This window comes from Odontesthes bonariensis, chromosome 9 (genome assembly GCF_027942865.1).
Source record: "Odontesthes bonariensis isolate fOdoBon6 chromosome 9, fOdoBon6.hap1, whole genome shotgun sequence".
Taxonomy (NCBI): domain Eukaryota; kingdom Metazoa; phylum Chordata; class Actinopteri; order Atheriniformes; family Atherinopsidae; genus Odontesthes; species Odontesthes bonariensis.
The window spans coordinates 21,010,837-21,017,089 of NC_134514.1; the positions used below are offsets into that span (position 1 = coordinate 21,010,837).

Genomic DNA, 6,253 nt, shown 5'->3' on the forward strand with positions numbered 1-6,253 from the left:
GTATGTGTGTTTTTTTCTACTTGCACGTGACCATTTGATTGTTTAATTTTAGTCTTGTTGACACTGTACAGCACTTGGGACAGTTCTCGCTGATTTTAAATGTACTGTATATTAAACTTACTTACTCACTTGCTTACAGGCAGATAAAATGAAAGTCCTGTTGAATGCTATGACCGGGATGTCTCGTATGGTGGCCAGCACTGTGGATACGGTCATGGAGAGGGTTCTGGAGGGAATCGACCAGAGATTCGCTAGGTTGGAGGCAAGATGGCCGTCGAGAACGGACTGGAGTTACATTCCAGAGAAGTTGAAGAGCGCACCCCCAAGAGAAGGCGGATACAGAATCCGAAAATCGCGGTAAGAGTAGGTTATTGACTGTGGCTTTAGGCTAAACTCAACTTAATTGTGTCCATCACGTGAAAACCAGTGTGAGTTGCTGTATTTAAAAAAATGTATTTTGTGTTTTCAATTTATAGGAAGCAGTTCGCCGCCTGCATAACTCACCGTGGCATTATAATCCAGGTCAAGGGTAAGAATAAGTGAATGTTCTCCCAATATCTAGTTGAGTTGGACCTGATGTTACGTTACGTCAATGCAGTTTTTTTTTATTAACCATAGGCCTATTGTTTTTACAGGCTACTGTCACCTCACAATATGGATGTAACGAGTCGCTTGAAGGAGGCGGTGTCAAACAGTCCGAACTTCAGAGAGGTAGACGGGGACACTATCGAGGGTGAGCGGCGCTGACTTTTACCACGGCTGGCACTGATACTTTTAAGCACTGGTCATTTTATTCATTCCTCTTGTTGTTTTTTTTAGCTGCGTGACGGACCTGTGTGCTGTGCTACAGGCGCGTCTTGAAGCCAACCCGAAATACTCACAGTCTCACCACAGAAGAGTGAAAGAGAGTAAGAACATATACGCTGTCCATATGACTTTTGTTACTTTATGGACAAGTTGCCAATATGCTGTGCATGGCTAGACTATGTTTTGATTATTTATTGGTTATTCCAACAGCTCCCAGAAGCCAGCTTCTGATCCAGGATGAGGACGTCTGACAACTCCCGCAGACCCTGCAGGGACCGGAGTAAGAATGCGGATTCCAAACGGCGGCGTTTAGGCTTATTTTGTATATTGTAGGCTACAGCATTCTGTGTATATAGTTTTCAATTCTTTATTATCAACATGGTTCTTCTTACAATGTAAGCTATGTACATTGTGTGGTGTGGCAATAAAAGCGCTTTAAAAAAAAAAGTTTCCTTTTTCATTTCCTCAATAGATTCACGTCATTCATGCCTGCATTCATAGCCTATCATAGTGCAGCTTATAAGAATGACGTGAATATATGAAGTACACAAACATCCCAGGAATATTAGTAATCATAATCACAATTATTAATCATAATTGCTGAATGATATGCCCATATAAAGTATGTATATATTAACCTAATTGGCCAATGGGCAGTCAGCTTTACAGGAGCTTTTTCATGTAATCACGTGCCTTTTTCGTCCAATACCAGCGAGGCCAGTGAGAGGTCCAGGCACTCTCACAGCGGGGTACTAATCGCTGAGCCATTAGCACCCCGCTGTGAGAGCCCGCCGCGAGTCGGGTTCGTTTCTGACGATTTTCTCGCTCAACAAACTTAAAATTTGTCTGCCTGCAAGCGCCCAGGTGCGTCCGAAAATTAGGCAAATTCGCGGATGTTCACTGCCGTCCACAGTGACACAAATCCCTCTTTTCGTGCAGTGTGACCGTTCTCCCCTGCACGCAGCGGGAGCGTGCACGTGCGCCGACACCGGCAACCGCTCGCCCGCAGGTGAAGCGGATGAGTCATTATTACCTGAGCTGAGGGAGCAGCGGGCTCTTTGTGTGTGTGTCGACATCAACGGACGCTTTCCATGAGAGACAGGCAAGGAAAAGGACTTAAAAAACTTTCCCTGGCACTGCAAGTGGCAGAGTCCGAGTGTGGACGTGTCTCCTCTGTCAATCCAGGTACAAGCGTCGAGGCGTATGAGTTCATGCTACAGCATCTGGAGTCACTCGTCAAGGCAGCGAGAGAAGCCCACCTGAAGTGGAGCCACTGGTCGCCACCTGCTGAACGGGAGGACTTTGGCTGCCGATTGAGGGAGCTGGAGCTCTGCCTCCCAAAGCTGGTGTCCGGAAAGGCCGAATTGATTGAGGCAAAAGAGGTCACTGGAAGGGGACTGACGGGGCCAACCCAAAGTTCATCACTAATACCAGCCATCAGGTTAAAACCCACCACTCTTCCCAGGTTCACTGGAAACAAGCGTGATTTCTACCAGTGGAGGAGAGAATGGGACGCTCTGCAGAAACAAGGTGAACCAACTGGCTCACAGGAAGTGAGGAAATTCCAACTGCTGGACAGTCTGGACGACAAAGTGACCCGAGACCTCCGTCTTTCCACCTACAGCACAGCCAATGAGGTATTCCATGTGTTAGAGAATCGCTATGGGAACCAAGCTGCCATCGCGCTCGAAATCATAGAAGAGCTGCAAGGCATTCCTCCTGTTAGAGGTCACCAGCCCAGGAAGATTGTGGAGCTTATTCAGGCTGTCGAAAAGGCTCTGTATGACCTGAATGAGCTTGGAAACGTGGACGCTGTGAAAAATCCCCTGGTCACAAGATCGATCGAGAGCAAGCTCCCAGAGTCTCTGAAGAAGGAGTGGCTGGTGTATGCTGCCGATGACAGGAGAGCAGCCCATGGCCGGGACTGCTTTGACAAGCTCCTCACGTTCCTGAGAGCACAAGAGACTATATATGAGCAGTTGGACCAGCTAAAGGAGGAAGAGCCTAGCAGGAAAGAGACCAAGTTCCAGCAGAGGCATGCCAGGACACGGACCGCCAAGGCCAGTAGTGAACCAGCAGGCTGCATTGTTTTTGGTGACACCAAGCACAGAACAAAACTGTATTTCTGCAGGAAGTTCAAGACCAGCTTAAGACCTTCAGAGAGGAGAAACGCAGTGATGCAGCTTGGTGCTTGCTGTCGGTGCCTCGAGGTCCATGAAGAGGATGGATATTGTGAAGCCTCTTTCCTGTGTAGGAACACAGAGTGTAAAGACCAGTACCATTACTACCTCTGCCCTTTTGCTGAAACCAAAAATCGGCCCCAAAGACCATCCAAATCTGGCACAGTGGGAGATGGAAGCAGGAGCAGGAGATACACAGGGGCTCAGGAGGAATTCCTCTCGAAGTTGTCACCGGAAATGGCCCGGCAGTGTCGAGATGTTTTCTGCAACGCAGTAACCAGGTCATGCAACTCTGCAATAAATGAGCATGGATTCCTGATGGAATGTGGTTTACAGGAGCATCCCGTCATCATGATGCTTCTTGATGTCACTGCTAATGCTGGACAAAAAAATCGGAACTCTGATTGACCTGGCCTCCGACACAAACTACATCACACATAAGGCCGCGGATAAGCTGAACCTACAGAGCGAAGACGTCACTCTAGTGGTCCACGGAGTTGGTGGGTTGAACGTGTCGGTGGAAACCAAGCGGTACCTGTTAAAGATCCGTGTGAACACTCCCAAAGGCACTCTCAAGGCACACCAGCTGGTGTGTTATGGGCTGGACAGCATCGCCGAGATTCACAGGAATGTAACGGCAAAAAAGCTGCAGAGAATTTTCCCTGATGTTGCACTCCATGATCTGAAGAGACCCACAGAGGTACAACTTCTTATAAGTCATAAGGAAGGACAATTGGTACCTCAGAAAGTCCGTTCCGTTGGAAATCTGGTCCTCTGGGATGGCCCACTTGGAAAGACTGTTGGGGGCACCCACCCTGACCTCTTCGAAGAAGCCACTGTGACAGCCCATACCTCCAAAACTCACTTTGCTCGCTCAATGAGAACTGCAGCTGTGAAGTACAAGGAACTTACTTGCAAGACCCCTTTCATCCAGGCCGGCACTGCAGCTGCCAACACAGAGTTTCTGAAATGGTGCAAGTGGGACAGCATAGGAGCTACTTGTGAGCCTAAGTGTGGAGGCTGCCGCTGCGGAAATTGCCAGCCTGGGGGAAAAGAGATGTCACTTGCCGAGGAAAGGGAGCTGGAAGTGGTGAAAAATGGCTTGAGGTATGTGACTGGAGAAGACCACTGCAAGACTCTACATTGGCATGCCAAATACCCCTGGGCGGAGGACCCAACATCCTTACCTGACAACAGGAAGGCCGTTGAGGCAACGTTCCTCAGGACGGAAAAACAATTGGCAAAGGAACCAGAGTGGAAAGCTGCCTACGCCGCCCAAGTTCATGACATGGTCCAACGTAAAGCCGCAGTGAAACTGTCCAATAAAGTGCTAGAGGACTGGACTGGCTCAGTGTGGTACATCAGTCATCTCATTGCCCCAAATCCCCATTCTGTCTCCACTCCAGTGAGACTCGTTTGGAACAGCAGCCAGAAATGCAGAGGCATGAGCCTGAATGACCTCCTCATTAAAGGTCCAGATGTCCTCAAGCCCATCCGCGCTGTCCTGCTGAGGTTTCGAGCAGGAGTCTTTGCTGCCCTTGGGGACATAAGAAAGATGTATAACTCTGTCTGGCTGGAGGATGAGGAGGTCCATCTGCACAGGTTCCTTTGGCGGGACTCCGAGGAGGACCAAATAGAAGATTACGCCATAACAAGAGTCAACATTGGAGACAAACCTGCTGGATGCATTGCTCAAATGGCCATGCGTGAAACTGCCAACCTACCCCAGTTCAGTCAACTCAAAGAGGAAAGGCGCGTGCTGCATCAAGATGCCTACGTTGACGACATCCTTACCTCTCATGATGACCTGAAAGAGCTGAAAACCATCACAACCAACATTGAGCAGATCCTAAAAGCTGGGGGATTTTACATGAAGCCATGGGTCTACTCTGATCAAAGTGGGAGGGCGCCCAAGCATGAGAAGAACAGACCCAGAACAATAGTCCTGCCAAATCAGCTCACCGAAGACGACAACAAAGCCCTCGGCCTTGGGTACACACTCGACGATGACAAGCTCCACGTCATGGTTGGTGTGAACTTCTCGAAAAAGAAGAAAAAGATGAGACTCGGCCAGAACCTACTCAAAGAAGAAGTGCGATTGCAAACTCCAGAACCACTCACGAGAAGAGAGCTGTTAAGCCAAGTTGCAGGGCTGTGTGATCCTCTGGGTCTGGTGGCTCCAGCAAAGCAGAAAGGTGCAATCCTGGTCCGGAGAGCTTTTCAAGAAGCCAAGATCAAGCACTGCTCAGCAAGAGACACCTGGGATGCTGCCTTGTCAGACAAGCTCCGGGAAGATGCCATCAAGCTCCTGGAGGAGTATGCTGAGCTGGGCAAGGTAAAATTTGCCAGGTCCCTGACACCACCGGATCCCAACAGCAAACCTTGTGGCATCACCTTCTCTGATGGCAGTGAGCACGCTTATGGCGCCGTGCTATACCTATGTTGGAGTTGCAGCCATGGCACAATCGTGAGGCTGGTCGAATCCAAGGCCAAATTGACCCCTCTTGACCAAAAGGGAGATGCCGTGAAGGCTGAGATGTGTGGAGCCGTCTTTGTTGCCCAGCTAAAGACTTACTTCGAAAGACACTGCAGACTCCAAGTGGAAAAGTGGTATCATCTTGTTGACAGCCAGACCATCTTAGGAGCAATACAGCGAGAAGGTTATGGTTATCAAACCATCTTTGCTAACCGCGTTGGAGAGATCCAGAGCAGCACAAACGTCCAAGATTGGTGGTGGATTCTGGGAGCATTGAATGTTGCAGACCCTATAACAAGAGGAGCTAGCCCCAGAGACTTGGCCGAGGACTCTGAATGGCAGGCGGGCCCAAAATTCTTGAGCTTACCAGAAGCTGAGTGGCCAAAGAAATCTGCCCGGGACGTTGCTGCTACAGCAAGGGAAAACATTGGGAAAATCCAGAAAAAGTCATTTGTTGCAGTGCTCAGCAGGCACTCCCTGAAAGAGAACCCAGAGCAGTGTCCAGTCCAGAAGATGGTAAGCAGGCCACCTGCAGGCCAGACACTAGTTGATGTGAAGCATTTCAGTAATCTAACAAGGCTGGTCAAGACAGTGGCATGGGTTTGGAGAGCTGCAAAAAGATTCCTCCGGCCCAAGACTCCAGACGATTCAAAGTGGGAGGCAGTGTGTGTATCAGGCATCATCACAGTCAGAGAGAGACAAGATGCTTTTAGAGACCTTTGCCTCGCAGCCCAAACACGTGACCTTCCCAAGCACCACAACGGACAGACTCGTTGTCTACAAGGACTTG

The 6,253-nt window shown here is 49.3% G+C and overlaps 1 long non-coding RNA gene across 1 annotated transcript; it reads left to right on the top strand.

The window, feature by feature from the left end:
- Positions 1 to 475: 475 nt before the first annotated feature.
- LOC142388865 (uncharacterized) lies at positions 476 to 1,065 on the top strand. The gene is made up of 4 exons (XR_012770334.1): positions 476 to 529; positions 636 to 733; positions 820 to 908; positions 1,025 to 1,065. It is a non-coding gene; the product is annotated as an uncharacterized LOC142388865 (long non-coding RNA).
- Positions 1,066 to 6,253: the final 5,188 nt, after the last annotated feature.